This window comes from Coenobita brevimanus, chromosome 47, assembly GCF_032717465.1.
Source record: "Coenobita brevimanus isolate Jiangsu-jjx chromosome 47, ASM3271746v2, whole genome shotgun sequence".
Classification (NCBI taxonomy): Eukaryota; Metazoa; Arthropoda; class Malacostraca; order Decapoda; family Coenobitidae; genus Coenobita; species Coenobita brevimanus.
In genome coordinates this window covers 34,675,805-34,692,087 of record NC_137000.1, presented here as the reverse complement: position 1 = coordinate 34,692,087, position 16,283 = coordinate 34,675,805, and positions in this window count along the sequence as shown.

Below are 16,283 nucleotides of genomic sequence, written 5' to 3'. Positions count from 1 at the left end.
GAAAGGTTGCTGGTTCTTTGAAAGCAGTGATAAGAAACAGGGAAGTGAGCATGGAAGTGAAAAAGTTACTACATGACAGTATTGTGATACCAACTCTAACGTACGGAAGTGAAGCTTGGACGTTGTTGGAAGGACACAAGTCAAGAGTGAGAGCAGTGGAAATGAGTTATTTAAGAGGAGCCTGTGGAGTCACATGGAGAGATAGGCTGACGAATGAGGATATAAAGGAACGTTGTGGTGTTGATGTGGATGTGATAGGGAGCGTTATGAGGAACACACTGAGGTGGTTTGGCCATGTGGAGAGGATGGAGGGTGAAAGACTGACGAAGAGAGTGTATGTGAGTGAGGTGGAGGGGGGAAGAGGGAGGGGAAGGCCGAGGATGAGATGGAGGGATGGGGTGGAGAGGTATATGAGAGATGGGGGTGTGAGTTGGGAGCAGGGCAGTGAAATGGCGGGGGACAGGGCGACTTGGAGGCGATTTGTTTGTGGCCACCCCAAACGGGATTGAGGCGTCTGGCAATAGATAGATAGATTAATTAAACCTTACTGGTATGGACAATGTAAGCATGACAGAGAAATATAATGGTAAGAAGATGATAGGGAGTCTCGTAAACCTTTGTGTGACCCTTCTCATTTTTGTAACATCTCAATTCATTGTGGCATCTTTTTATTTTGTGAAATCTCTTTATATTGTGACATCTCCCTCCCCAGTCTGACTGCACCTTTTCCCTCCACTCCCATTACACCTCCTCTCACCTCATCTCCTCCCCAGTTTAACCCCACCCAGTCCCTCTTCTTTCACCTCCTGCTGTCTTCCAGGAAAAAAAAAAACAAAAAAAAAACAAGCAATTAAGGAAGCTTTTCCTATGGTGTGAGTCATGTGGACTTCAACTCATTATCTCTAGATGATGATGTTCTTGCTGCCATCAGATATTTTTATTCAGCTTAATCAAGGTTCTAAAACTGAAATGATTTTTTCAGGAGCTGTTTGGACTGTCATTCATGGACTTTGTCATAGAGGAGAAGAGGAAGTGAGAGAAAAAGTGGAACAAAACTCCACCTTCGGCCTTCATTCTCTAGTAAGTGTCTGAATGTGTCTGCATTGTTATGTTTTGGCTCTAGGCCCATCTGGACATGAATTTGGTGGTCCAGTTTTTTTTATTTTTTTATTAGCCAGAAAGATTGTTGGGAAGGACTGTTGCTATAAGTTGTTTTGGCAAGGGGGGACAGACGGATATGGAGGTGTTGGTGTGATGGTTGCGGAGAAATGGGTGGAATATGTTATGAATGTTATGAGTAAGCGATAGGATATTGGTAGTGAAAATTCTGTTCGGGAGAAGGATAGCTGTGATTATATTGGCATATGCTCCACAGCCAGGATTGGATGAAGCAGAGAAAGATAGATTTTGGGATGATTTTATACATGTAGTGGGTGGTATGCAGGATGATGAGATAGTGGTTGTGGGAGGGAACTTATACAGTCATGTAGGTGAAGCAGCACAAGGTTATGAAGGAGTGCATGGGGGATGTGCATTTGGTATAAGGAATGCAGAAGGGGAAAGGATGCTTTAGTTTGGGGAGGCAACGGACATGATTGTGTGCGACACGTATTTTAGGAAAAGAGACAGTAGGTTAATTACATATGAGTCTGGGGGAAATAGCAGTCAGATAGATTATTTTCTGGTTAGGAGGGCCGATAGGAGGTTAGTGAGGGATGTTAAAGTTATAGGAAGTGAGGAGTGTGTGCAGCAGCACAAACTACTGATTTATGATATGGTGCTTAAGGAACGATTGATGAAAAAGGGAACTTATGTACCTAGGAGGAAAATATGGAAGCTGAAAAACCAAGTAGTAAGGGATGCCTTCTATAGCAAGTTGAGGAGAGTGGTGGCTGAACAGGGAGCTGTAGACAGAGGCGTTAATGAACAGTACAGAGCCCTCAAGAACAATCTCTTGAGAGTTACTGATGTAACATGCGGTTGGGCAAGAGGACCACCAAGACATAAAGTAACTTGGTGGTGGGACGAGGGTGTAGAAGCTTCAGTTAAGGAGAAAAGAAGGCTTTTCTGGGAATGGAAGAAGGTTGGTAGCAAAGAGGAATTTTTGGCTGCCAAGCATAGGGCTAGAAGAGAGGTATACCAGGTACAGGGCAAAGTCTGAGTCACAGAGACTTTTAATTGATAACCTAAATCATGGGGAAAGGAAAAATATGATATTTAGGGTGGCAGGTCAGGTGAAGAGGGATAATCGGGATATTATAGGTGAGCAGTGTGTGAAGAATGATGAAGTAAGGGTACTGCTGAACAGTGAGGATATTAAAGATGCATGGAGAGAGCATTATAACCGGTTGTTGAATGAGGAGTTTGACTGGGACAGGGAAGGTTTGGAGCCAGCAGATCCAGTGTCTGGCCCTTGCCCTTTGATTGATGCTGCTACTGTGAGTGAGGCAATAGGCAGAATGAAGGTGGGGAAGGCAACAGGTGTGTCTGGGTTGACTGACGAAATGTTGAAGGCCTCAGGGGATATAGGGGTGAGGTTAGTCACTGACCTGATAAATAGGATTATTTATGAGTGTGTTGTCCCAGATGATTGGCTGAAGTGTGTAATTGTAAATGTGTATAAAGGGAAGGGTGATGCCCTGGAAAGAGGAAATTATAGACATATATAGCTTTTAGATCAAATAATGAATGTAATGAAGAGAGTTTTAGAAGGTAGGGTAGGAGCGTTAGTATCCGATCACTGTGTTAGTGTCTGATCACTTTCAATTTTTCTTGAATAAAAAATGGTACTAGAAAAACTACAAAGATATATTATCTGGTAGACCACCAAAATGTAGAGGAATGAAAGCTAAATGTTATGTGAAAAAATGAAGTAAATGGGATAAATAGTTTAGCTTCTACCATACTCGAAAGATGAGATGCTGTCTATTTTCTCCCGATTCTTACCGAAGTCCGTAAGAACAGTACATTTTTCATAAATTCTAAAATTATATTTCCTTACGTTTTCTGTTTAATTATATGATATCATGTTGTTGTGGAATGTTGGAATAACACTAGGATAATCGAAATACTTGTTTATATTGCACATTGTCCTAGCAAGGACAGGTGATCGGATACTAAACCCAAAATCCTCTTTGTGTGAGAATTCGATCACAAAATATTATTCTTCCAAAATGATTGAATTCATGCGACTTGACATCATTTTTAAGCTTACATGTGTTACTGGGTGTCTACACTTTCTTATATACTGTGCTGTGTTAGTATCCGATCAGTGATCGACCACAGTGGTCAATCAGTCGACCACACTGGTCAATCAATCGACCACAGTGATAGATAAGGTGATGACTATGGTAAATGAGTTAAATTTATTAAGACCACTATTTCTGCAAAAATTTTAATATATTATGAACAAGTGAGGGTTACGTGTGTTGGCCTATACAGAAACCGTTGACATCCTGTACACTGCGCATCCCCTGCGCAACCCCCCCATCCCCCCCATCGCACGCTCAGTTTCATGAAGTTCACGGCAGGGTCTGGCCACGTGACTCGCATCCATCAGTCAAGCAAGATGGCTACAAAAAAGAAAGCATCGTATTGTGGACGAGCTCGACTGCCATCCTAGAGAGTTAAATATAGTGAAGAAGAGATATCTGCCATACAAACTGCGATACACGAGGAAAATTTAAGTGTCCGCCAAGCTTCAAAAAGGTTCAATATTCCTTACACAACTCTACAAAACAAACTTTCTGGCAAGACTGCCTTTGAAACTAAAATGGGACCCAGTGGAATATTAACTAATGCTGAGGAACAAGTCTTAGTTAATTTCATTGAACACCCACAAAAAAGAGCCATTCCTGTGATAAGGGAAAAGCTGCTAGATGCCATACAGAATATTCTGCAGGATGAAAAAAATGCTGGTGTGCACCGAGAGAGACCTTCCACTTGCCAAGACTTACGGCCTGGACGTGAATGGTTTAGTCTGTTTTGCAAAAGGAACCCCCAAATCACTGTCAGGTACGATATACCACCCGGTGAAATTTACAGAGCATTGAATAGGCTACGCTGATTAAGCACACAGGCTACGCTTGTAAGTTTCCCAATGAGGTGATCAGGCCTTTAAGTAACAATAATAATAATAACAGTAATAATGCCTAAGGTCTTTCAATAATAATTAATAATACATCACTGACTTAATAGCTACAATAGGCCTAACCTAATGTAAGATGCCCTTCCATGATAATAGTAGGCACCTTTCATTATCATTATTATTGATCATCTCTGAGGTTTGCTTAAAATTTTCTAGCTATATTTGTTCTATCTATCGACCTATCTATAGCTCTGACGCCTCGTTCCCTCCGGGAACTCCCCTTCAGGGAGTGGTTGTAAATCCTGTTTTTCCCACTAAAAAAGGACATCTAAAATTCCCTTGTCTTCAGTTGAGGAAGCACCTGTCGGTATTAAAGACATATAGGGTAGGCCCACACCTAAAACTGTCCTAGTTTCCTCATTCTCAAGCTCAGTATAGTACAGTACCGGTACTGTTGTCTCATGTTACCTATAATAAAATGCATTCCACAGTGTTTTGAATGAAGATGAGTTTAATTGAAAATTGATTAAGCTCATTTCCTTCAGAACTCCTGAGGCCCTCTCCCAGTCCAGGAAGCGTGTCACCAAATTTAGTATTCTTCAGTGGTTTACTTCAGCACGAGAATTCTTTAATGAATTTGATGCTGCAGACATTCTTCAGGACCCTTCAAGGATTTTTAACGTGGATGAAAGCAGGTTTTCACTGTCTCCTGCAACTGGGCAAGTATTAGCAATTCGGGGAACGCAGAATGTTGCAGGCACTACTTCTTCAAAAGCTAAGGATAACATAACTGTCCTTGCCTGTGTGTCAGCAGATGGTCAAGTTCCACCACCAGTGATAATATACCCTAGAAAGAGGATCTCTGAGGCTATTATTGAAAATTCAAGAGGAGAAGATTTTATCATGGGTAAAAGTGATTCAGGCTACATTATAACTGAGTGTTTCTATGAGTACATGTGTAATGGTTTCAATGACTGGCTTGAAGCTAATGATATTAAGAAGCCAGTTGTAGTTTGGACTGACTGGCATGAGACCAGGGTTAACTTTCACTTGGCTAAAGATCTCAAGGACTTACAAATAATATTGTATGGGTTGCCCCCAAACTCAACTCACTTCATGCAACCACTTGACGTCTCAGTGTTTGGTCCCTTGAAAAAGGCTTGGAGGACAGCAGCTGCAGATTGGCAAGAGGATCACCCTGATGAAACACTTAACCAGACTTACTTTGCTCCAGTCTTTCTCTCTATGTATAAGAAGGCTTGCAAGAAAGAAAACATTGTTAATGGTTTCCAGAAATGTGGACTTCATCCATTTGATCCTGAGGCTCCCGACTATTCAAAGATCACACCTGAAGCAATGAAGGCTTGCTCTACAGTACTATTTGATGGAATTGATCAAGGTGGTATAGTAGAGAAAGGGACACAGACTGATTTTCTGACTCATGTGCATACTGGTGTACAAACTGATTCTTCCCAAGCATCTCTAGTCCAGCAAGGACTTCAAGAAGCAGAATGTGTGGCATCTATGTATAATAACATTCAACCTTCTATGCATTGCAGAGCAACAGCATGTGATTTGGCCCTGACTGATAAAGTAAAAAGGTTTCTCTTACAAAAAAGAGCTGAAGTTAATTTCAGAATACCATCAAAAGAGACATTCCTATCACCAAGCATGAAGAACAGGCCCAAACAAGGATCAACTATCAGCCCTGCATTTAAAAACTATAAGTGGTTCCCATCACCATGTAAAACACAAGGTCCTAAGTACAAAAAAACCATGAGAGACAAGACCTTTGCTCTTTCTTCATCAGCCGCAATCCAGTTGCTGGAAGAGGAACGCAAAGCAAAACGAGCTTTAGAGCTCAAGAAATGCAAAAAGGACTCCCAACTTCCCAAGAAAGGCAAGTCCGCTCAGACGTCTGAACCTCTGCCTGCTTCAACATCAGTGAACACTCTGGCTAAGGAAAAATGAAGATTCTTCCAGTGATGAATCGCTAGAAGCCAGCATGGTATCGCTGGAAGACAGTGATGATGACTCAGTTGGTGTAGAAACTATGGCCACTGAAAATGCAATGCAGTTTGTAGATCTTCAACAGCAACCTGAGCAAGGATCGTGGGTTTTAGTGAAGCTACCTGTCATTAACTCTACTTCCAGAGGTAGAAAGACTGTTACACATAAAGCTTGTCTTGGTAGGGTAGAGAGAGTAGAAGAAGAGGGCCTTGAAGTACATTTTCTTAAGGAATTGGAAGCTAAGAAAGATCACTTTGTTTGGGGCAGTTCTGAAGACCTTTCTTTCCCAGTGACACCAGATGAAGTTTGTGTTATTCAAAATAAATGTATAACTGATGTGATTCAGGGTAGAACTGCTACGATTAAGGTTGAAAATGGAGTACTAGCAGCTGGGAAGAGTTGTCTAGGAATAGTGTAATACCTGTAGGCCTATAATGTTTCTATAGTGCGGAGTAAGTTTCATGCCAGAATGATCTTTGAAAGTAGTTTTACCTTGTATTTTAATTTCCAGAAACTGTGCTTCATAGACCTAGGCAGGCTAACTACCATGGTTACTTTTTCTTAGGAACATGATTAGTTTTGTTATTCGTAGGAACACATTTACTTTATATATTCTCAAGAACATGATTACCATAGTTCAAATTATTCTCAGGAATGTGGTTACTGGTAGGCTAACTAACATGATTATCATATTCTTAGCAACATGGTTAGTTTCCTTATTTATACGAACACTTATTTAAGTTATTCCCAAGAACATGAGCAATTCAACTTATTTTCAGGAACATGGTTAGCCTACTAATTCTGAGGAGCAAGGTTAAAACTGCTAAGCTCAGCTATATATTGTATTATCATTATTGCAAGTATAGTAAACAATATTTGTATCCTCATTCATCATGTATTTCTTTTCCCCAGAAAATTTGCTTCTCTTCATTTTGTAACTAGGCCTCTAAGGGCAAGAGATAAATACAATTTTTTGAAGGTTTTATGTTGGGCTTAAATTTAGGGATTTAGATTTTTAATGGAATGTGGTTGGAGTTAGCGGTCAAGTGACTGAACTTGGTGGTACTACCATTAACTCCAATCACATACCATATATATATGTATATCCAAAATGATGTTCCACAGGTATTTGGCATTGCTCTTAATATAAACTTTAGTGACTGTTGAAGGATTTGAAGGGTAAACGAAGTTACTTTTGCACATAGTTCAAGTTGAAATCTATGATCAAAATAAATACATGGCACTTTTTGATTGGATGCCAACGCTCCTACCCTATGAGTAGAGAGAGAGTGAATATTAATGAGATGCAGTTTGGGTTTATGCCAGGTAGGGGGACCACTGATGCCGTATTCATTGTTCGACAGCTTCAGGAAAAATATATTGGTAGGAGAAGGGATCTTTATTTTGTTTTGTTGATTTGGAAAAGGCCTTTCACAGAGTCCCTAGAGAGGTGGTGAAGTGGGCAATGAGAAAACTTGGCTTGGAGGAGTGGCTGGTTAGGGTGGTTATGGCTATGTATGTGGGTGCTCACACCCAGGTAAGAGTGAGTGGAGATTTGAGTGATGAGTTTTCTGTGAATGTTGGTGTGCATCAGGGATCAGTTTTGAGTCCCATGTTGTTTATCACAGTACTGTACTTGAAGCCCTTTCACGTGACTTTAGAAGCGGACTTCCGTGGGAGTTGTTGTATGCTGATGATTTGGTGTTGATTGCAGAGAATGAAAGGGAGGCAGAGGAAAGGTTTAGGAGGTGGAGAGATGATATGGGGCACAAGGGCTTAAGGGTAAATGCAGATAAAACAAAAGTGATGATATCTAGGGTTGGTGGCGGTACTGTCAGAGACGAGGGAGAGTGGCCATGTGCAGTTTGTCACAAGGGCGTGGGAAGTAATTCCACCTTGTGTGGTGTTTGTGATAAATGGGTGCATAAGAGATGTAGTGGTATCAGAGGTAGACTGCGAGATAATGCTGATTTTATGTGTACGGCGTTTCGGGGAGAGCAGGTGGAGATTGTCAGACGTGAAAGAATTGAACTTGCTGGTGAATCTCTTGAGTGTGTGGAAAAGTTTTGTTATTTGGGAGACATGTTGTGTGTTGGAGGTGGGGCTGGAGGTAGCTCTGTGGCTAGGGTGAGAAGTGGTTGGAAGAAGTTCAGGGAGCTCTTGCCTCTCTTGACATTGAGAGGACTCTCCCTACATGCTAAGGGGTCTTTGTATGCAGCATGTGTTAGGAGTGTAATGCTGTATGGTAGTGAGACCTGGGCAGTGAAGGAGGAGGATATTCGCCGGCTCAGACGTACAGATATGACAATGATCAGGTGGATGTGTAGTGCGTCCCTGCGTCCAAGGTCTGGGGGGCCTGGGTTTACGATGGAAGAGTTGAGAGGTAGGATGGGACTGGAGTGTATTGGTGTTGTGATGAGGAGAGGTAGATTGAGATGGTTTGGACATGTGGAGAGGATGGGGGATGATAATTTGGTGAGGAAGGTGAGAAGTGTTAATATTGGGGGTGGGGTTATGAGGAGTAGACTGAGAGAGACATGGGACGAGGTCATTAAGTGTGACCTCATGGTTAAGGGACTGAACAGGGAGGCTGCAATGGATCTTGCAGCATGGAGAACCGCCATTAGGTGACCAAGGCCGACGCATGCAAGCATGTTGGAGCCTTTAAAAACAAAACGAAACTAAACGATCGTCATCATCATCCGGACCTTCTTTCCCACCCAAGGGCAGGGTGAGGAGTAGCAATGTCCAGACAGCCCAAATTTGCCCAGTCCAATGGGCCATGCTTCCATTCACTCATCATTCATGCCCCCGGAATCTTGGCTCTATTGGATTTGCCAAAAACCTTCACCACGTTCTGTAGCTTCACATAAACGTATCCGATTGAGTCAATCCGGACGCTGCCACGTTAAAAAGGGGTGCCAGATTTCCTGATCATGCACTTCTCCTCACAACATTCATCCAGCCAGCTCGATCTCTCATCAATTCCCTAGCCTCACTGACTTCCAAACCTCTCTTCCTCACACACTCATCCACCATATCTCTCCACCTTCTCCTTTGCCTACCTCGCCTCCTCCCTCCTTCAAATTCACTCAGATTTACCTTTTTCACCACTCTGTTGTTATCCATTCTCTCCACATGACCATACCTTCTCAGTACACTCTCTTCGATTCTGGTGTCCACCAACTTCATCACTCCACGCCTTTCACGAATCACATTATTTCGTATCCTGTCCACCCTCTGTACTCCATATACATTCCTCAGCAGTCCCATCTCCACTGCTCCTACTCTTGACTTTTCATTTCCATGCCACACCATAGTCTCACATCCATATGTTAAAGTTGACACTAACAGTCCCTCATGTAAGCCTCTTGCAGTTGCAACATTCAAGCCTCTGTTTCTTATCAAGGACTTCGTTGCACCAGCTACTTTTCTTCCTTATGTCACACTACTTTCAACTTCTTTTGCACATTTTCCTCTCTTTTCTATCACTGTACCCAGGTATTTGAACTCTCTCACCAATTCCAGTCTCTCTCCAGACACTAACATCACACTGGGAGTCACCTTCTCACTCAGTAACCATCACTTTACTCTTTTCTGCATTTACTCTCAAGGCACGATGCTCACAGACATCAGCACAACTCTGCACTAGCCTACCAAGTTCTTGTCTGGTGCTTGTAAGCAGTACTGCATCATCAGCATTCAAGAAATTTGAGATATTCCATCCATCACCATTCATTACCAATGCCATTCCTCTCTCCATTACTCATGTTTTTACTTCTCTCATCTCCCCATCCATATACTGTACAGTAATAGTAATGATGATGATGTTACAGTATTATGGTTTTTCAATGTCAGGTGGGGTGGAAGGGTCAGTGAATATGTGGGGATTTGATTAGGTATGCTCTTGATAGGTTTCCTGTCTTGATTTTCCTTGTTTTTTTAACCCTACTGCAGGTAGAAAGAGGTCAGGATGATGATGATTATGATGACGGATATAATTTTCTTCCTATTGTCTCTTCCTGTTGAAAGGCAGAGAAATTCAGCGTATGGGAATTTTTTTTTTAACCCTAGTACTATTTAATAACTGTTTTTTTTTGTGTGTGTGTATGTGTGTGAACCTGGTGGACTGAAGATTGAAATTGCTCGTGTATTTTACCATCACTTTGGTGGATAGGGAGGGGATTAGGGGTGTTTGTAGACCCAGGAGGGGAGCTGTCCAACTATACATGTTCCACACCATATGAAGGCATCCCTCTGCAGCATTATTCCTTGTAAAAAGAGCAGTTATATTCATCTTACAGGAATTTTTTTTTTTTCCCCTATTAGCATGATAGACTTAATTTATGCACGATAGTGCCAGGTGATCAGACTGATTACCCAAAGGTGATTTTAATCGTGTTACCATCACATGTTTCTGTTCACTTTATCTCGCTCAGTTTATTCCTGCCAGTGTCTTTTTAATTTTATTCTTAACGTCTTCTAACCATTTTATTCTCAGCTTAGAATAGGCATTTCAAACTGGAGGGGCGATTATAAGTCCCGACTCCCAACATACGAGGCCTTGCTTGGGTTGAATGAAATCACATGGTACTAACTAAAGATGGATACCACCTGAGGGTCAGTGAATTAATCAAGGGCCTTGGATGAAAAGTGTTAATTTATAATATATTCTTCAGGTTCTGACATTGAATCTGCCTTATGGAAGCTGCATGGTCATGGAATCTCCGTTGTTGAAAATACCTGTTTTGACAGTCATCCACTTCTCAGTCAACTGCTTCCACTATCAAGTAAGTAGCCACCTGATGATTTTGTGTGTGTGTGTATTTACCTACCTAATTTACCTAACTGTATTATACAGGATTTGCTCTAAGCTTGTCATGTCTAAGGTTAGATACCCTCTGAATAGACCTCGTATATGCATGCACATTTACATACACATACACATGCAGGCATATGCATGTACACATGCACATACAGGTCCATATACGTGCACATTTGCTTACACGTACACATACAGCTAAATTTACGTACCATACTTATACACAAATAGGCACATTTACTGTACATATACGTACAGATACAGGCACATTTATGTACACATACATATAGTCATGTTTTGATATGCATAGTCACATTGAAATTCACATACACAGAGCCACATTTATACATATGTATTCATATACAACCATATTTACATGCACATATAGGTACATTTAGATAAATACATAAACAGATAGAGAGATATTGAACACATACATTACCACACAGTGTAGAGTTGTGAGATGAAAAAAAAAAAAAAAAAAAAAAGAGAGAGAGAGAGAGAGAGAGAAAAGAAACGGGGGGATGAAGTCATACATTGTGACCCCAGGGATAAGGGACTGAACAGAGGCTGTTAGAAATCAAGCAGGATGGAGAACCATAAAGTAACAAAGGCCAACACATTAAGCATGTTGGAGCCTGTATAAACAAATTGAAACAACGCTGCTCTGTGGTGGAACTCTGAAGGTGCCATAAAAAAAAAAAAAAATAATAAGTTGTCTATCCTCCATTTTATTTTTTTCTTCTGTTTGTTTAGCCAGGGAAGAAGGAAGCAGAGGCTGAAAGCCTATAAAATTGTTCCCTTCAGGAAAAAATAAGAAGCGATTAATTCAAAATCTGTTCATTTAGATTTTAGAGATACCAAGACACAGTGTGCTGAAAAGACTGGCGGGAAATACAGGAAAAGGAAGACAGTTCCATAGTTGACCTGTTGCATTCATGAAGGACTGGAAGTATCTGTTAATTCTTTCATTGGAGTTGGACAGAAAAGACTCATTAAATTTAATGGTGCCATGACTCATTCTTAGATCTTTAGTGGAAAAGTTTCTAGAGAAAGGAAAGAAGTTGTATGCGGCTTTCATGGATTTGGAGAAAGCATATGACAGGGTGGATAGACAAGGATTGTGGAAAGTATTAAGAATATATGGAGTAGATGGGAAGTTGTTGAATGCTGTGAAGAGTATGTACGATGGTGCTAAGGCTGCAGTGCGTGTTGATGGTGAACTAAGTGAATTTTTCTCTTTGAAGGTTGGGTTGAAACAGGGATGTGTCATGTCTCCATGGTTGTTCAATCTGTACATGAATGGGGAAATAAAAGAGGGACAAGGTAAGGTAGTGGATGTTGGAGTGCCCCTGGTGAGAGAGGATAGAGTTTGGAAACTCCCTGTACTGTTGTTTGCAGATGATGCTGTGTTGTTGAGTGAAGACGAAGGGGAGCTACAAGGCTTGGTGGATGAGTTTGGGAGAGTGTGTAAGAAACGGAATCTAAAGGTGAATGTAGGGAAGAGTAAAGTGATGGTCTTTGAGAGAGGTGAAGTCAGTGAATGTACAGCGAGGTTGGATGGTGAGGAATTGGAAAATGTGAGTACGTTTAAGTACTTGGGTAGTGTGATGAGTAAGGATGGAGGTGTGGAGGATGAAGTGCTTGAAAAGGTACAGCAGGGAAGAAAGGTTGCTGGTTCCTTGAAAGCAGTGATAAGAATCAGGGAAGTGAGCATGGAAGTGAAAAAGTTACTACATGACAGTATTGTGATACCAACTCCAACGTATGGAAGTGAAGCTTGGACGTTGTTGGAAGGACACAAGTCAAGAGTGAGAGCAGTGGAAATGAGTTATTTAAGAGGACCCTGTGGAGTCACAAGGAGAGGCAGGCTGACGAATGAGGATATAAAGAGCGTTGTGGTGTGGATGTGGATGTGATAGGAAGTGTTATGAGGAACACATTGAGGTGGTTTGGCCATGTGGAGAGGATGGAGGGTGAAAGACTGACGAAGAGAGTGTATGTGAGTGAGGTGGAGGGAAGAAGAGGGAGGGGGAGGCTGAGGATGAGATGGAGGGATGGGGTGGAGAGGTTTATAAGAGAGGGGGGTGTGAGTTGGGAGCAGGGCAGTGAAATAGCGGGGGACAAGGCGATGTGGAGGCTATTTGTTTGTGGCCACCCCAAACGGGATTGAGACGTCTGGCAATAGATAGATAGATAGATGACTCAGTTCCCCAGTTCACTCAGATGAAACCAAGCTAGTAATACAGTATCTGCACACAGGGAAAGTGTATAGAGGATACCATAATGAAAACTGCCATTTCTCATGCTACTGTATCAACATAAAACTACAAAGATCAGATTGACACAGGTATCATACCTTCTAACACATTAGGACTATCTACATACATTACACCTTGATAGATTGTACTAACACAGTACTATCCCTCAGAATATGTTATCTGCATTAAAAATATATATATATATATATATATATATATATATATATATATATATATCTCTATAGCCCGACGCCCTAATCCCGCAAAGGGTGGCCGCAGACAAAATGCCTCCAAGTCGCTCTGTCACCCACCATTTGACTACCCTCCCCCCAACTCACCCCCCCTCCCTCATATACCTCTCAACTCCATCCCTCCACTTCATCCTCGGTCTACCCCTCCCTCTGCCTCCCTCCACCTCGCCTACATACACGTTCATTCTCCATTCTCTCCACATGTCCAAACCACCTCAGTGTATTTCTCGTAATCTTCTCAACCACAGCCACATGTACTCCACAACGTTCCTTCACTTCTTCATTCGTCAACCTGTCCCTCCATGTCACTCCACATGCCCCTCTCAAGTAACTCATTTCCACTGCTCTCACTCTTGACTTGTTCCCCTCTTGCAAGGTCCATGCCTCACTTCTATACGTCAGGGTAGGGATCACAATACTATCATGCAGTGACTTCTTAACTTCTATACTCACCTCCCTATTTCTCATCACTGCTTTCAGTGAACCAACAACCTTCCTTCCCTGCTGTACCCTGTCACACACTTCATCCCCCAAAGTTCCAGCCTTACTTATCACACTACCCAAGTACTTGAATGCACTCACATTCTCCATATCCTCACCATCCAACCTCACTGTACATTCTGTGACTTCATTCCTCTCAAACACCATAACTTTACTTTTGTTTACATCAACTTTCAGCTTCCTCCTCCTACACACTGTCCCGAATTCATTCACCAAACCTTGCAACTCCCATTCATCTTCACTCAATACTGTATCATCAGCAAACAGCAACACTGGAATCTTCCAAATCTCACCCTCATTCATTAGAGCCACCCCCACATCCGCTGCCCTACCTTGCACCTCCTTTACAACCCCATCCATGTATATATTAAACAGCCATGGAGACATCACACAACCCTGTTTCAGTCCTACATTGAGATCTAAGAACTCACTCAGCTCATCATCCACTCTCACCGTAGCCCTAGCTCCTTCGTACATACTCTTCACAGCACTCAACAATTTCCCCTCCACTCCATATATTCTTAATACCTTCCACATACCTTGCCTATCTATCTATCTATCTATCTATCTATATATATACATACATGCTGTATATAATTATACAGGTATACCTCGATACACAATACCCTTAGATGCCATACGCCAGCTTAGTGATGGGGTAGAAATACCACCATATCCCGCCTAATGATGGCCAAACCCTGGTTTAGCGATAGGTTTTGATTATCTTCACTGATTTTGATGATATTTTAGACTAAAGTTGTGTGTTTATGTTGATTTATAAACTGTTTTTAGACATAGTGTACTGGGAAAATCAAGGCTGGGCCACAAGTCATAGCAGCTATTTATTCCAGAAGAAGTTTCAACCTGTAATACAATAATCCAATAAAACAATGGGAACATGAATTGTAATAAAACAGAGAACAGTCTCAATAACGTTATAAAATTCCTATGTACACAATCTAAGGCAAATTCATTGATCCACAATAAATCAATGCAATTAATCTATGTAGTGCAAATGTAGTATAGGTCCAGTCCTCAGTGGTAATCAAAAAGTAACACAGTGAGTAGTCTATAAGCCTAATCACATCAGTAAACAAATATGAATAATAGATATGCCTGCACAATAATTCCATAACAATCATATCCATAATAATTCACAATTGCATACAATAATAAAGCAAGGAAATGAAAATATATTTACCAAAGCCCAAATATTCACCCTAGGCACAACATGCCTCACCGCTATATACAACACAAAGTAATATTATTTACACTCACTTCAATGGCCACACCATCACGAGCCTCGATTCCCAGTAGGTGAGCATCCTGTCATCATCACCTTAGGCTACCACTTCTGCACACAGTTCCTGCACCGGCCTATAATATGGCTCCAACAACAAGTAAATACCCAGCCTCCACCAACAACCAGCTGCAACTGAGCGGTATACATCGAAAACACCCGTCAAGTCAGCTGACTCCAAACAAATTACGCTTGAGATGCACAATAGAAGAAAACATTTGGTGTGACTTACATTATCCATTATTACAAAATAGTTACAGATATACAGATAATACAAATACCTATCATGCTAATGATACACTCCCCCCCCCACAAATTACAACAGGTATACCAGTAGTCTATCATAATACATACACATCGAGATTACATTTGTTCCTCTATCGGCAATAACACCACTAATCTATGTACCGATCTGCTCATTACCTTATCCATATCACCATCATATCCCTTCCCTTGCCTTATTATCTTGTACCTCATATCAACATCACGAACGGCGCTATCCCGTCCTGGATCAGCTCTAATCACCTGTGCCAGTTTCCATGCCCCTCTCACTGAGTTGCTATCTTGCACCAGAACTACATCACCCACTCTTACATTCCTTCCAGTTGTGTGCCACTTCTGCCTGATCAACATGGAAGGGAAATAGTCCCGCTGCCACTTCTTCCAAAATGAATCTACAATATTCTGCATAAATTCCAGCCTCCGTTTATGATCTCCACTGACCTCGTACATACCACTTGGACAGTAATTACTAGAACGGCCAAGTAACAAATCATTAGGGCAGAGGTAGCTACCTAATTCCAAACTAAACCCAGGTTTTGTACCAATTGGTCGCTCGTTTAACAAATTGGCAATAGCAAATAAAGCAGTCTGTAATTCCCCAAAATTTAATACAGAATCTCCAATAGTAATACACAGGCTCCTTTTGACAGACTTGATCAGAGCTTCACTTGCACCATTATACCAAGGTGCATCACTAGGAATGTTAAAAATCCATGTTACCCCCTCCTTCTCACCAATACTTTCTATTTTCTTGCTAGCTGATATCAGT